General features: G+C 45.3%; 1 protein-coding gene across 2 annotated transcripts in view; it reads right to left on the bottom strand.

Moving 5' to 3' along the window:
• BSN (bassoon presynaptic cytomatrix protein) overlaps nt 1-16,670 on the bottom strand; it is a 463,393-nt gene that overhangs the window by 83,906 nt on the left and 362,817 nt on the right. The window lies entirely within an intron of this gene.

Genomic DNA, 16,670 nt, shown 5'->3' with positions numbered 1-16,670 from the left:
ATAGGGGACGGTAGAAGCCGTTGGCTGGATGCACGGATGGATGGACAGGTAAGCACTTGACGTTATTTATTATTTTAATTAGATCATTACCATTACTCCATTCTAGAGGTAGGGAAAGAGGCTCAGAGAGCCTTGCCCAAGGGACATGGCAAGTCAGTGATCATGAACCTCTCTCACTTTCCCCAGCTATAAACTGGGGCCAATTATATTTACTGTAGTTAAAGCCCTGAATAGCGGCCAGGATTTCAGGTCTTGGCAGCCACCGCTCAGGTAGATAAGTGCATGCCACTATCCCTGGTGACAGATTTGGTAATGGAGGCTATGACACTGGCAGACAAATTGCCAGCTCTTGCCAGGCTTTAGGCCTGAGCTGAGCACAGACAATTTCATTGCTGGAAACCAAGCCAGCTCACCTATGTGCTAGAATGGAAAAGAGTGGGACTGGACTTAAAACAATGTGTCTAGTGTTTAGACTTTATTAAATGCACATAAGTTGCAACATGTATTACTCCTACTTATAACATTATTATCCTGTGCTATACTGTAACATTTTAATGTTTGCTGGATAGCTGTAAAATGTTCTGATCTATGAAACTCACCAAACAAGGGAAAACTTTACCTAGTGCAAGAGGCTGAATCCCTATGAAAGCTATTACTTCTTGCCCATCAGGAAGGCCTATCAAAACTAAACGGGCCATTGTGGGACATCAGAATAAAAAGGCTTTGCTAGTTATCCTGCACACCTCTGAAGAGGCCGTGCAAAAGGGATCATCCCATCAGCTTGAATTCTGGAAGAAGGAAATAAAGATAGCTGACATGAAAATTGTTCATCTCTTTGGCTGTTTAGACTCTCGCAGGGCTGGAGCTACAAAACAGAAGCAGAGATCCCCTCGGTCAACCTGGGTTAGCCCTAACAGACATTCAGTGCTGACAAATTGCTACAATTCTGTCATCTTTTGGAACTATGGGCTGTAACTCATTTGTGTATACATGTTGCCTGCTTTAACATGTATCTAACTCTCTCATTTCTTTTTCCTAAGTTAATAAATTTTTAGTTAGTTTACTATAGGATTGGCTACAGCATTATCTTTGGTGTGAGATCTGAGATCATGAGTAGTATAAGGGCCCTACGGTCAATCAAACCCTAACCCGCCCCTTGACTCCTTAAGCCCCGCCTCTTGACCCCGTGGTCCCTCCCATCTGTCACCGGAAGTCCCACCCAGTGGGGGTATTACTTCCGGGGTCAAGGTGCCACCTGACCGGAAGCAAGGTGTGTCATGTGACCCCTCTAAGAACTCCCCCCACCACCCTCTACCAATCAGGAGGGGTTTTGTCCCGACAGGACCGCCCCGAGAGGAGATTTTGACCAATCAGGGTAACTTCCGGGGCGGGGGTGACCCCTCCGGAAGTGAGTCGTGTGACCCCACTAAGAACTCCTCCCAAGGGCCTCTGCCAATCAGAGTTCAGCACCATTACCCCATAAGTCTCAGCGCCAGACAGAGGAGGCGCCCATCTCTTACCAAAGACACGTGTTTTCGAAATCGCGGAAAGGCTGCTGAGAGGAAACATGGACTCCTTCACCACCCCCGTGAGAACTTCGGACTTTGTTTTAGCCCCGAGGGTCTTTGACCATCCGCGGAGAAAATGCTACATTAGCAACAGTTCCGAGGAGGAGGAGGGAGCGACCGAGGGGAGCCCTTTGGCCCAGCCGTTGCTGGATACGCCGGAATCCGACCCCGAAACCCTCGTGAGGCAGCCCGATGAGCATGGCGGTCTCTCTTTGTCCACACCCTCAGAGGTGGAAGGCGATTGTGGCTCGGTGAAGTCACCGGTAGACAAGGCGAACGGAAAAGACGGCACTCAGGTAAATGAATGATTAAGAAGCGGTGGTCGAGGAGGGGTGGGTAATGGGTTAGGAACCGGGGGTTGCGTAAATTAAAAAACAAGCAGTGAGGGGTGCTTACACATTTTCTTTTCTGAAAATTTCTCAACAGCTCGATGATGCCTTTCTAGAGGACTCGGATAGCGTTGCATCAAGCAGCGAAGATGAACTGGCCCCCACCATGTTTTTGCTCAACGCCAATACAAGTTGTTGAAGAGGACTCTGAGGATGATGGCTATGAGGAGTTTAGGAGGCGGCTTGGCATAGAACTGAGCCAGTGCCACGTCGTGATCGTAAAAAAGTCATGCGGACTATTGTATGGGTTGCTGTTTATGCTATCCTTAAACACTGCGTTAGGGAAAAGCTTTTTGAAGATTGTGAGGGCTGTGTCATAGATGCGCCAGGCCAAAGGCACCATGACTGTGTGACTTGGACTTCAGTGGATATAAACTGCAAGCTCCGGGGCCTGTGTGCTGAGCTGTGTTTGGAAAGCTTATTAAACACTGTTGTTGCCATAGGTTATGGTATGCAATGTCTGTGCCTAACCCAAGAACATTTAGCACAAGGGGTGACCTTGATAAATGCTGTGCAATTCAGTGCAGACTCTGACCGCGTTCTTAAGAAAATGACCAAACCGGAAGATGCCTGCTTAGAGCATTATATTGACCGTTTAGTCCGCACAAAGAGTTACAGAACCCTGCTTAAGAAAAAAACTATTTGTAAGAAATCTAAAAGGATTAAGTTAGAGAATGGTGAGGGGACAAACATGTGATATAAAACTTGGTAGCTGTAAATTTTTTTTAAAAGGGGGGGGGTTTGTGTGGACTATCTGTGTTTTGTTAGAAGGCCTTTGGCCTTTAAGTGAGCTAAAATGTTTTAATGAAGCAGTTTGGTTTGTTTTCAAGAAGCTGTATGTTTTTGAAATAAAAAATAAATTGTTTGTGAGAATTAGCTCTTGTGTTTTTGCGTGTATAGCAAAAAGCTGAAATGTATGTTGTGGTGGGGGAGGGGAAAAATTCTAAAAATGTGCTTACAATAAAACAAACAAGGCTAGTTCAGACATGTGTCTGAGTACAATAGAGATATACCTATCTCATAGAACTGCCTTTACTAGCAGGACCAAATACTGATTTTGCCCCAGACCCCTAAGTGGCCCTCTCAAGGTTTGAACTCACAACCCTGGGCTTAGCAGGCTAATGCATAAACCACTGAGCTATCCTTAGGCTGTTGAACTAAATGGGGTTTTAACCACACACACACAGACAAAAAGGTTTCACTACCCCAGATCACAAAAGGGAATGCTATGGGAGAGGTGATTAAATTAACCTGTTTGAAACAATGGGCTAAGAGGGTATAAAAACCTCAGGTATGCTGGAGTTTGTCCTTTTCAACAGAAAACTTTCTTGGATAGCTGCTGGACTGCAAAAAGAGGTATGACTTGCTGTCTTTAACTCTGAAACTATATATTATATAATGCCACTCTTTGCCCATGCTGTCTTAGTAAATAATGGTGCCTATGTTTATTGCAGTGTTATCTGTTTAGCATGGAACCAGTAACTTTAAACTGCATTTCACCACCAGGCCAAGGTAAAAACCATTTTAACTATAGTTGTGCTTAATAAATGCATGTGGGGTTTTTGAAAAGTGTATGGCTGCAAACTTGGTTTGGTGTGTTTTATAAAGCTGCTATTTGTGTGTGTGTGTGTGAGGGGCCTGTGCAAGGCATAGGTTTTTTTTGAAGTACTTGGTTTGTTTTAAACTAACAGGGTTTTTTTACTGTGCATAATGTGATGGGGTTTGAGGCACTTGCGGTATTGCAATCACACAACCAGCACTCTAGTTCCTCAGCGGCCACCACCACACCAAGCCCTGAGGAAACTGTGAGCGAAAATGCCCACATTTACATGCGCTCTAGGGGTTGTGAATAAAAAACCAAGAACTGACAAACCATTCTCCCAAAACCATAAGCTCGTCACAGCTCCCCCATATTCTAGTAGTTGGGAAGGGCTTGAGGCTTCCCTCAGAGAAGTGATGGAGGATGTATCCTCGGGTAGTCTAAAAGAACGGGATTTTAGAAAGAAATGGGGGAAAAATATGATGCTTGGTTCAGAACCATGCTGAAAAACATAAGGGCTGGAAAGGGTGGCTCTGAGCAGGCATGACTAGTCGTGAAAAGGGGCCTGGGTAAAAGGGGCACCCTCCATCAGCTCATGTGTAAACAAAAGGGGGGACCGTGCTTGGGGGATAAACAGATGGCTGCCAAAAAGTTCCAGGCCCGGGTTGTTGTAAAAATTTTAAAAAGGGCTAAAGAGGTAATGAGGGGAAAAAAAACAAAAACAAAAAGAGATGCCCCCTACTGGAGGCTCTCAAACTGGCTTGTCTGAAAATGGGGAGGCGGAATCAGACTCTGGTTTAGCAAATTCCCCAGAGGGCTCTCTAGATGGGTCCCGTTCTACTCCCAATGACCCTCATGGAGGCGCCTCAGAGTCTGGCTCTCCAATAGCATCTGATGTAGAAGATGCCGCTAATGATCCCGTAGAGGAACCCCCAAGTAACCCCGAAAATGCCGAGGTGTATATGGAGAGAGTGAGAAGTTGGCAACATGAATTATCCAGATTTGGGGGGTCGGTGTATTGTGAGGAATTTCGTTTTGTCAATCTTGAGCAAATAAATTCAGCTCGGCAGCTTGTTGAAGCCATACACCGGGGAATACAGTTAGTGCTCGATGACATTAATGGTAGGGTAGGCCCTGATGATTATGTTCAGTTACGTTTAGAGAGCCGTAATTTAACTAACTCTTTGTTTTCGGTCAAAAGAACTAGGGATGAGCTGTCTGCTGAGGATTTCTTAAATCAGACCTCAAAACTGCTACAAAGCAATAGAGAGTTGCATGTCGATGGGACATTGCGCCTCGTTGTAACAGCTGTAAAAAACAGGGGTGGGGGCGCTCATAGAGTTTTAAATTCTATCCTTAGTAGTCAAATTATTCATAAAAGAGACAGTGTTTGGTAGACCTGACTTACACCGGTACCAATCTGTGTTTTGCGGGTGGGCTCTTGGCCATCATGTCCGATCGTAAATCTACGGACGTGGAATTGTTAGCGGAGGTGAGAAAGTTACATAAGAAACTGGGGTGGTCAGATCAAAAAAAGGTTATGCTCAGCAACGTAGCAAAGTTTGAACAGCATTTAGGAGTTAACATACAGATGGTGCTGTATACGGCAAAAGGCGGCTGGGGCTTTTTTAAAACGGGGGGCACAGTGTACCCCAAGACTTATTTTATCCTGTTGCACAATGAGCATTACTATGGGGTTCTGGATGTAAAAAAGTTGTTTGGAGCGAAAAATAATTGTGAGTTTTGCCACACGGTGTACAGCCAAGACCACTCTTGTAGGTATCGTTGCCGCCTCTGCTCGAGCGTAAAGTGCTCAGACAGCGTGGGCATGCAGCAGCGGTGTCCTAGCTGTGGACTGTATTGTCGGTCCAAAGAGTGTGTAGACAGACACATCGACTGTGCATCAAAAAAACAAGTTGAATGTCTGTCTAAAACTTTGTGTGAGAAGTGTCAGTCTTATGTGGACAAGCGGCATAGGTGTAAAGGGAGACGGTGTAAGCAGTGTCAGGGTTTGATCGTTGGTGATGTAGATGGTCACCTCTGTTTTATGGACAGCCTTAAAAAGCCCGAATCTTCAGAAAAGTATATTTTTTATGATTTCGAATGCACGCAGGAGACTGGGATGCACACTCCCAATTACATTTTTGCTATGTCCCTAAAGCCAGAAAAATCCTGGGAATTTAAGGGCGATGACTGTCTTTCTGTGTTTGTGAAGACCTTTATTGGCAAAGAGTTTCGGGACTACACGTTCCTAGCACACAATTCTAAAGGTTATGATGGATACTTTATTGTTAGACAGTTACTCAAGGAAAAGATGGGCCTAGAACTGATCACTCAGGGTAGTAAACTAATGTGCGTGGAAGTTAAGGCCCTGGGCATTCGTTTTGTAGACTCTTTAAACTTCTTGCCCATGAAGCTTAGCAAGCTACCGCAGGCGATGGGGTTTGAAGGGTGCAAAGGGTATTTTCCACACTTTTTTAACACGTTAGAAAATCAAAATTACGTGGGGCCTATGCCTGGTATGGAGCACTATGGTGTAGAAAGCATGATGCCCAGAGAAAAAGCAGAGTTTCTCGACTGGTATCGGGACCACAGCTCTGAGTCGTTTGACTTTCAGAAAGAGCTCGCGTATTACTGTCAGCAGGATGTAAAAATTTTGAGACAGGCCTGTATCCTATACAGAAAAGAGATTATGAAAATGACGGAGAAGGGAGATGTAGTAGAGAAAGAACCTGGTAAATTCACCGAGATAAAACTGTGTATAGATTCATTCCGGTACATAACACTGGCATCTGTCTGCATGGCTATGTACAGGTTTGTTTTTGGCCTAACACGGTAGCTCTTCTCCCTCCAGACAACTGTCACAGGCAGAAAGAGATATTCGACCCCATCTATTCAGTGGCTGTTGTATATCTCTCACAAAGAAAATATACAAATACGGCACGCTTTACAGGGTGGGGTACTACAGGTAGGCCCCTAATTTTTAGATGGTTATGCCGATGTTGATGGGGTACGCACAGTCTTTGAGTTTAACGGGTGTTTTTTCCACGGCTGTGTCACCTGTTATTGTGAAAAAGCACAAAATCCTATGACGGGGACATCTTTTGGGTTTCTTTATTACAAGACGCAGCTCAAGACCGACTATCTGAAACGACTTGGTTTTGTAGTGAGGACTCTTTTGGAGCACGAGTGGGAGGTGATGAAAGAAACAGACAGGGAGCTTGCAGACTTTTTAAACCGAGCCCAGTTACCCCAGCATCTCGTGCCTAGGGATGCTCTTTTTGGGGGGAGGACAAACGCTATCCGCCTATAATACAAGCCTAACCCGGGGGAAGAAATCCACTATTATGATTTTACCAGCCTGTATCCTTTCGTAAACAAAACCAAAGAATACCCTATCGGACACCCCGATATAGTCTATGACAAATTTGGACCCCTTGCAAATTATTTTGGAATTGCAAAAGTTGAAGTGTACCCCCCATGAGGCCTCTTTTTCCCATTGTTACCTGTCTGAGTGGGTGGCAAGCTTATGTTCCCGCTATGCCGAACCTGTGCAGAAACCAAGCACCCCTACTGACGAGAAGCGGGCCATCCTGGGGACTTGGTGCACGGTGGAATTGAACACGGCCATAGCGAAGGGGTACGTGGTGGCTAAGATCTATGAAATCTGGCATTTTAATGAAAAATCTGATAAACTCTTTTCAGAGTACATAAAATTACACCTCCGCCAGAAACAAGAGGCTTCAGGGCATCCCAGTTGGTGCACAGACGAGGAAAAACAAAATAAGTACGTTAGCAATTTCTACCAGAAAGAAGGCGTGCATTTACGCCAACACGAGATCAGATCAAACCCTGCTAAACGCCAAATCGCTAAACTGTTTTTAAATTCTCTGTGGGGTAAATTCGGCCAAAGATCCAACCTACCCAACACCAGCATTGTGAGAGACCCTGATGAACTCTTGCAGTACCTGTTCTCCCCCAATTATGAGGTTTCATCCTGCGAGTTTATCGATGATGAAACAGCATGCGTGTCGTGGAAGCACGCAAAAGAACGGTACTCTATCTCTGGCAATACCAATGTTTTCATAGCCTGTTTCACCACCGGTTTGCAAGAGCGGTGCCTGTACCACGACACTGACTCAGTGATATTTGTGAAAAGGGAGAGTGACTGGAATCCCCCTCTGGGGGATTATTTAGGGGACCTCACGAGCGAGATCTCGCCAGATCACACATCACCGAGTTTGTGTCGGCAGGCCCGAAAACCTATGGGTATAAGCTGTCGGGTGGAAAGGCCTGTATGAAAGTCAAAGGTATTACCCTAAACGTAGCAAACTGCGAAAAGATCAACTTCGACAGTTTGAAAGATCTAGTCCTGGACTATTGCACAGGTCTGCAAGAAAACACCTCAAAAAAGATAGAGGTGCAGCAGCCCTCTATCGTAAGAAACAAAATCCAGTGGCAAATAGAGACAAAAACCCTTAAAAAGACACAAAAAGTGGTTTACAACAAGAGGGTCCTAGGAGAAGGTTTTAAAACCCTGCCCTACGGCTTTTGAAAAAAAAATGGATACGAGGTGGAAACACCCCTTTTCTGCAATTCTCGCGGGGCCTAGCAACTGCGGGAAAAATTACTTTATAAAAAACGTGTTGGATAATGCTAAACACACACTGTCTGTTATGCCTGAGAATTTTGTGTGGTGTTACAGTTGTTGGCAACCTCTGTATAAAGAACTGCTTTGTAAATATCCATTTATCAATTTTGTGGAGGGGCTGATGCTTTTGACGATGACAGTTTGTTTCCTATTAATAAAGTAAATATGATTATCATAGACGATCTGATGAACTCAGCTTGTGAAAGCGATGAAATCGAGAAAGTCTTTACCAAGTACGTGCATCACAGAAACCTGAGCATTATGTATATAGTTCAAAACATATTTTGTCAGGGGAAAAAAGAGTCGCATGATTAACCTAAACACAAAGTACATGGTTCTGTTCAAAAACCCCAGGGATAAATTACAAATTGCTATGCTCGCTCGGCAAATGTACCCTGGCAAAGCTCAATTCTTTCTAGAAGCTTTTGAGGATGCTACCAAAAGACCTTACGGCTACCTGGTGGTGGATTTAAATGCTTCCACACCAGAAGCTTATAGACTAAGAACTGGTCTTTTCCCTCCAGACTGGCCGGCGGTTTATACTTTGAAAAGAACAGCCGGGTATAAAAAGAGATGACTTATCGGCAGGCCCCTTTTTAACAGCCGGGGCTGCTGACCGAAAACATGTCTAGCTGCGTGAAAAGAAACCTGGGCCTTTTAAAATTACTTAGCAAATCGTCCCCACAGCAAAGGAGGGCTATACTGTGTTCGGCCTCTGACAATCTAGTAGCGGCCATCTCAGAAATAGCGCTCAATACCTTAAAAGGAAACGTACCTTTAACACAGAATCAAGTGCGTGTGCTGAAAAAGAAACGCACACTTATAAAAACTTTGTGTAATAAAAGGGTTTCACTTAAAAGAAAAATGCATCTGGTAAAGCAGTCTGGGGGGTTTATCGGACCTCTGTTAAGTTTGCTATCCCTCTGATAATGGGTCTTTTAACTAATCGATAATGGAGTATGCAGAAAAAATGTTCCTGGTGCCCAGCCACCAGTTGGAGCAATTAAGAGCTCCCCCTCCGGCAGAGGAAAATATCAGAACACCGCAACTCGCTTACTGGATGCTGAAATGAAGTCTGTTCTTCAAAGAACTGACTTGGCCGAATACGAAAAGGCTAAACTTTACAGCGCCGTGCTTCAAAGGTACCTAATGTACGTGAAGCAGAGCGATGCGGATAAAGGGAAAATAAGTCTGTTTCTACTGGAACAGGAACAAAGTGTGACTGCCAAACCCCCAGAAACACCAAAGAACTCAGACTCTGTTGCTCAGGAGGTGTTGGATAACGTAAATAAGCGTTCTAAGAAAAATGCAATAGTATTGCTAAATAAGCTGGGCCAGGATAAAAATCTCTCTTCATGGAACGATAAAGGGTCTTTTGTGTACAAAGGCTCTGTGGTTAATGGTTCTAACATGCTCGACTTAGTCAGGGCCGTCACCCAGACTCGCTCTGTTCCTAGCAGACATGTACCTAAAGGATGGGATGTGTTTATGAATGCCATGGCGGAACTGAACGTACCATCTTCCGTCATGGGCAATGCGGCCAACAGAGATCTTTTGGAACGCCTCAAGGCCTCGACTGCTGACACCAGGGTGGATCGAGAAACCGTGACCCCTTTTTTGCCGTCTAAAAAACGAAAATTGGCTAAAAGAGCCGAATGGCTCAGTGTGTAACGTTTTTCACATTCTAAATTAAAAAAAAAACAAAACTGGTAATGTTTTGCTTTAAATAAAACATTTCTATAATTTTTTTAAAAAAATCTGTGTACTTTTTCCTCAATTGTTTTTTTTTCTTTTTTTAAAAACCCACCAAACATCAATTGTCTTTAAACCCCTCAACTGGGGTGCTTTATTGAGTAACATGGCTATGAAAATCATTGCAAGATACACATGTCTGGGCTTGCTGAAACATGGTTTGAGCAAGGCTAGGCATGTCCAAGAATTTAAATTTACTTTTTACAAAATTCATCACCATCCGGTCGTTTTGCACTAAATTGTTAGAATACAATTTTAAAATTCGATCAAAACCCTTGCTACGATGATGTAAGAAAAACATGCAATGATAGCCGCAGGCGACGGAGCGGGGGTCTTGTAATTGTCTATTGTGAAACACCATGTCTGTGGCATTTTTGTTTAAAAATTTTATAATGCTTTTAGGAAACAACACACTGTTCGGGGGGTGCCCATATGAGTCAAAAAACTCTCCACGGTTACACTCCGCCAGATACAAGGCGAGCCAGTGTTCACCCAGTTGGTTGTGTGGATGCGTGTTCACCACCAAGCCTAGGGGTCTCTGAGACAGCTTGCCTCCTGGGAGCCAATCGCAAGGGAACACATCTAAGAAATTCTTTTTTGTGTAAGGGTCCGTCGATAAGACACGTGAGAGCTGCACGGTGTCCATGTTCACATGTAGTCAAACAGAACGTTTCTCCTCTGATTTATTTCTATGACATTGTCAAAAAACCCATACACAATCATATTGACGGTAACAGTTAAAGCCTTCCCAAAACGTATTTCTGCTCTCAGGTTCCCGGTTTTAATCAGGGAATAGTGATCAGCGCATTCCTGGTTGGGAGACAGGTCAAAGGCAAACAAGGTGTAACCCTGTGCAAACTCCTCACAGTCGATTAACAGAGAATGATCTTTCAAGTGTTTACCAGCTGTCTGTACCAAATTCATATATTCTCTCACGTAGCGTCCTGCCTCCTTGCAGAGGCTTGGTCGGTATCTGTTCACCATCCACATACAAGGCCACAAAATTAATATCGTAATGTTTAAAATGAAAGGGATTTTTAGCATAACTTCCGCTAAAGGCATCGTTATCCACAAACCCTAGGACAAGCATTTTGGGTAACTGTCCCAAGAACAGGTTCTCCTGGTTACTGACCCTGCTGCCCGCGGGGATGCTAAACACTTTCATTCCCACACGGTCTACGGGGTATTTAGCATTAGCGGTAAGCAGGGACTCCGCGTGCCCCAGACGGACTCCTGGGGCCACCCGTACTTTCTTCACAAAAAGGGACGCTGATACAATGCGCAGTTTAAAGCCTTCAGCCGCAGTGCCCATTAAACAGAAAGCGTCTTTACTGTGCGTCAGTTTAATTTTCACATCCACTCTGCTTAACAGAAGATTTTCTTGAAAAAACAGGTCGCTGTGTAAATGGCCCAGCAGCTCTACCGTTCTGCTCTCGGCCATCAGCTTTGCACGCCTCACAAACCCTAGATTCCCTCCATCCAACTCCGTTTCTTCATGTTGTCCAGCAGTGTCTTTGTAAAACAGGCTGGCGGAAAATTGCGTGGCGAGGGTGTTGTCGCTGTAATTGAGCACCGATTCTATAAAGGTCCTGTAAGGGTAACAGTTGTTGCTTTGGCTTATGAGGCGGTCTCCCAGCGTGACATCCAACTGACCGAAAATAGAGGCCACGGGGTAATTCACCAGGCCCACTTCGGCGTCCACGGCGAGTTCAGTTCCGCCTCCTTTTACAATCTTGCAACACAGGTACAGCAGCGTGTTGTTTAAATCCATATAATCTATGCCATTCCCTGCTATAAAAAAGTCAATGGGGGCAGACTCGGTAATGGCTGATAGAGGCGGCATCTCGATGTAGATGCTTTTCTCGATGCTGGTCTGCGTAGGGGCTATTTGAAACAAGTCTAGTTCAGATTTGGTGCACTCTTCAGACCCACAGTGAACAAAAGCCATGTTGATTAAAATATGTCTCTTTTACCAGGCAGAGCGCCTCTCCTCTTTCGCCCAGTCCAATCTTGGACTTTCGCTTATGGCTGGCCCTGCGTGTCAAAGCCCTTCTTTTAAAGGGTTTCGGGGGACCTGTGCGTCTGACTTATTTCTTTCTCTTCCTCCTTTTAATGTACATCAGCCCCGATCCTTCCTGTGAAGCTGTATTCCCCATCTTCTCCAGAACAGCACGGGAGACATGACCTACCACATCTTTAGCTATGTTTTGAGCGGCAGTTTTTACGTGGGGTTTAATAATCTCTAGCCCCCTCCTCAAAAGCGATACGGCTTTTCGAAAGAGGCTATGAAATATTCCACCCACACCCGCCCCGTACATCACGGGGACCCCATGATATCCAGGAAGGGCATATCCAGCCTGGGCTTTGTAATAGTTCCTGTAGATGGTGGGGTCGCCATAATTTTTTGGGATCACCATAATAGGGTTTTGCTTTTTTAGAAACCTCACTCTCTCCGCGGCCGCAGACGCAGCTTGACGATCACCTTGCCGAAGTGAAATGAGACATGTCTGTTCTGATCTGTCTTTATTTCAATGATGATGGTGTCGATGTGGTGTTTACTGACAGGGACGTAATGAGGTTTGTCGTAGGTGATGGTAACAAACTCATTGTTCCTTCCTCGGACAGGGACGCAGCGTAACAGGGGAACAGAAAAGTCCCCCACAAACTGGTGTTCTACGATATCCGTGTATAGATACAAGGAGTTAAAATCTCCTGTGATGTCTGCCGAGAAGGGGAATTTTTGGACGTTGCGTTTGTGGCCCAAACCCAGAATGTTAGCTAGCTCCCCGTCAGTAGAAAACACATACATAAAATCGGTAGATTTAAGTCTCACTTTTCTACCCACAGGGTCGTAGTTCATGATCACCTCAGGCGGTCCAGGATGACAAGCCACGTTGCTGTTCATATGCTCCAGTAATTCGGCTATGGTCGAGTAATACCCTCGTCGTAGGATGAAATTCCACGTTGTAGCTCCAAAGGTGACTTCGAAAGGGGTGTCTTCACTGATAGTATTCCAGCTGTGCGGGTATTATATTTCCGCTAACCCCACTTTCCAGGCACCCGGGAGATCCAAGGGCTTAATTAGCCGTATTGTAAAGTTCGAGATGGTGTTTTGGGGAAAAACTGCAGAGCTGGCATTGCTGGGCAAAGTAATGTAAAACCCGCCGTCGCTCATTTCTCTCTCTCTCCGTCTTTGCAGAAGGAATCTTTTTTTTTCGTGTCTAGATGTCACTGAGTTGAGAAGCTTCCACCCAGCTGTTAAACTTATCGGGCCACCCCAACCATTTCACCAGTAGCTGCTTTTTTCTCCCTTTTCCTTTCTCTGCTAGAACTTTTTCAATCCTGTAAATCCTGTCTTGTTTGGGGTTTACTTTTTGTAATTCTTCAGGGTAAAAAGATCCAGTAACTGCCTCACCCTCGTAATCTTTTAAGTGGTATACAGGTCTCTGGCCCCTGGCTAAGGCTTCATCCACTATGAATATCTCATTGGTAAACGTCTGTTCATAACCTTTTTCAGAAGAGCCTTTTCTAAAAGGGGCAACAACCGTTTTTATTTTAAAACCATCTCCGTAAATCGTTTTCCACACCTTCAGAGAATTTGAAGAGTTAACATCAACGGGTCTCGTACGTATAGTTCTGTGAAAGCTCTGGTTGTAACTCTTTATAAAGCCAGGTAAGACGTCAATGTAGCGAAAGGTGTTATGGGCTGTAAAATATCTCCACATCCTAGTTTTTAAAGTTCTGTTAAATCGCTCCACAACCCCTGCTTTGACTTCTTTATTGGTAACAAAATGGTAAACTCCATGCCGCTTTAACAATCCACTTAAAGGTTTGTTTAAAAATTCTTTCCCCCGATCGGTTTGTAATTTTTGAGGCACGCAACCTTCACTGAAAATAGCTTTAAAGGCCTTGGATACCTCACCACTCGTCTTGTCTTTTAGGCCTAAGGCCCAGGCATATTTGGATAGAATGTTTATCACTGTTAAGATGTACTTAAAACCACTGTTGTGTTTGGAGAACCGGTGCATATCCACCAAATCTGCCTGCCACTGCGCATCCACATCTGAAACAATGGTCTTGTTTCTTTTAAAACGTATTCGAGCCGGTTTGTGTAAAGTGTAAGCATCCTGGTCTGAAAGCCATGCTGTTACCTGTCTTCTGTTTAAAGTTTTACTATGCTTTCTGGCCGCTTGAAAAAGAGGGTTGACCCCGCCGAAGCTCCCAACTTCCCCGGGGGCGTAATATATTTTCTTTAACAGAGCTGTCTGTGTAAACATGACTGTTACTGGTACTGTCTTTTACTACCACAAGTATGAAAGGGGACACATTCATATTGACACATTTAAATAAGTTTTATTAATCACCTGGTTTAACATGACCTTTTACAGCCACCTGTAAAAATGGATGCCATGACCCCTACCATAAGGGAGTCTCAGATGGTTCATTCTTCCATTTTGTCCTTTTCGGCTTGAGATCGGTGTCTCAGACATGAGCAAAAACAGCTGATGCACGATATGTTTACTCCCACAGGGCTTCCAATGTGTAAGTTCTTAAAGGCCTCTAAAAAGGCATCGTCGACCTGTTGAGAAATTTTCAGAAAAGAAACCGTGTAAGCACCCCCACTGCTTGTTTTTTTTTTAATTTACACAACCCCAGTTCCTACCCCATTACCCACCCCTCCTCGACCACTGCTTCTTAATCATTCATTTTACCTGAGCTCCGTCTTTTCCATTCGCTTTGTCCGCCGGTGCCTCCCCCGAGCCACGATCACCTTCCACCTCTGATGGGGTGGACAAAGAGAGGCCAGCACACTCATCGGGCTGCCTCACGAGGATTTCGGGGTCGGGTTCCGATGCATCAACGGCTGGGTCAAAGGGTCCTCCTCAGAACCGTTACTAATGTAGCGCTTTCTCCACACAAGTCCAAAGGTGGTCGGGCCTAAAACAAAGTCCGAAGTTCTCACGGGGGTGGTGAAGGAGTCCATGTTTCCTCTCAGCAGCCTTTCTGCGATTTCGAAAACACGTGTCTTTGGTAAGAGATGGGCGCCTCCTCTGTCTGGCGCTGGGACTTATGGGGTAATGGTGCTGCACTCTGATTGGCAGAGGCCCTTGGGAGGAGTTCTTAGTGGGGTCACACGACTCACTTCCGGAGGGGTCACCCCAACCTGGAAGTCACCCTGATTGGTCAAAGTCTCCTCTCGGGGCGGTCCTTTTGGCACAAAACCCCTCCTGATTGGTAGAGGGTGGGGGGGGGAGTTCTTAGAGGGGTCACACGACACACCTTGCTTCCGGTCAGGTGGCACCTTGACCCCGGAAGTAATACCCTCACGGGGAGGGACTTCTGGTGACAGGAGAGAGGGGACCAATGGGTCAAGGGGCGGGGCTTAAGGGGTCAAGGGGGGCGTGGTTAGGGTTTGATTGACAGTGGGGCACTTAGACTACTATCATGTGGTCCAGCTTGCCTGGGTGGCAAGAGACTGGAATTCCCAAGGGGACTGTCTGTGACTCCATGGTAAGACTGTTTTATGCTTCAGAGTACATATTTATTACTGGGTTGGTACTATTTAATTTTAGACCATACCCTCAGTTTGGGGTGTCTGCCCTGCTTTCTGCAATATGCCCGGAGGTTGGCACTTCCAGTTGTGAGCCACTCCAGACAGTGTGACAGAGGTTCAGAAAGGTGAAGTAATATGCCCAGTAAGCACTGTGATCCAGAGGCTGGGCAGGAGACACTCACTTGCTGTGTCACTGTGGGGATAGGCTACTGGCCTATTTCCTGATTGTGAAGAGCTATAAGTGACATATTCTTAAGGCCATTCAGGGCTCATCTACATGACCAGTTAGTTCATGGCAAGCTGGGATGTGAATCCTTCTGCAGTCTACACTATGTGTGTGGACCCTGCTGATGTACACTAATGGTTCGTTAATGTGCTTTGATCTAGCCCTCTTTGAAACAGAACTAGATCAAAGTACATTAATGAATTGTCAGTGCACATCAGCAGGGCCACAGAACAGTCAGTGCGCAGCAGGCTACTGTGTGGCAGCTTTGTACTCAGCTTGCTACAAACTGTCCATGCAGACAAGCCACGAGTGGCAAGAAAAGCACATGGCTCAGCCTTCTAGCTCCCACCAATGAGCCCAATCATCTCCTTCTCTGACAGCTGTAACCAGTTGACAAAGGTGACTTCGGGCTTATCCACAAACCCAGAGCTAGTGGGGAATGGCGGGGGGGATGACCTTTCATCAGGAAGTTTGTAAATGTCATTAAATTGCTTCAAAGGGCAAAAATTTTGCAAACTTATAAACAGGCATATTGAAACTGAAAAGAAGCTTCAGTAGAAGGATTTCTCCTGGCTTTGCCTCAGAACAGACTCAGTGGATCATTCCCACTGTATATCAGTTTTTCGCATTTCTAATGCATCCACTTCATTTTTTGTGTATTTTTACCAATGAGCAGCCTGCACCTGACCCTGCACTCCAACCCTCCCCCGAGATGAGTCCCACAGAAATGTGCTTGCTGACATCAGAGTGTAGGGCAGGGGAAATCCAAGGAGCTACCCCTGCAAGTTTGGAAGGCTGCATTCTGCATTTCCAACCCCAGAGCTTACACACCACTCCCCCAGTTTAAAGGAAGCCATCTGGCTTGCCTGAGGCTGCTCTTGGGGCTCCTCAAGCTTGACATGTAGTATAAACAAGGCTTCTGGCTTTGTAACCAGAAGGCAGTTTAGGCCCTTTAAAGCCGATCTGTGTCATCTTCACTGTGTTCCTCTC

Source organism: Chrysemys picta, chromosome 7, assembly GCF_011386835.1.
Source record: "Chrysemys picta bellii isolate R12L10 chromosome 7, ASM1138683v2, whole genome shotgun sequence".
In the NCBI taxonomy this organism is placed as follows: Eukaryota; Metazoa; Chordata; order Testudines; family Emydidae; genus Chrysemys; species Chrysemys picta.
Note: the sequence above shows the minus strand (reverse complement) of the source record. Positions and strands in the feature narration are given on the sequence as shown.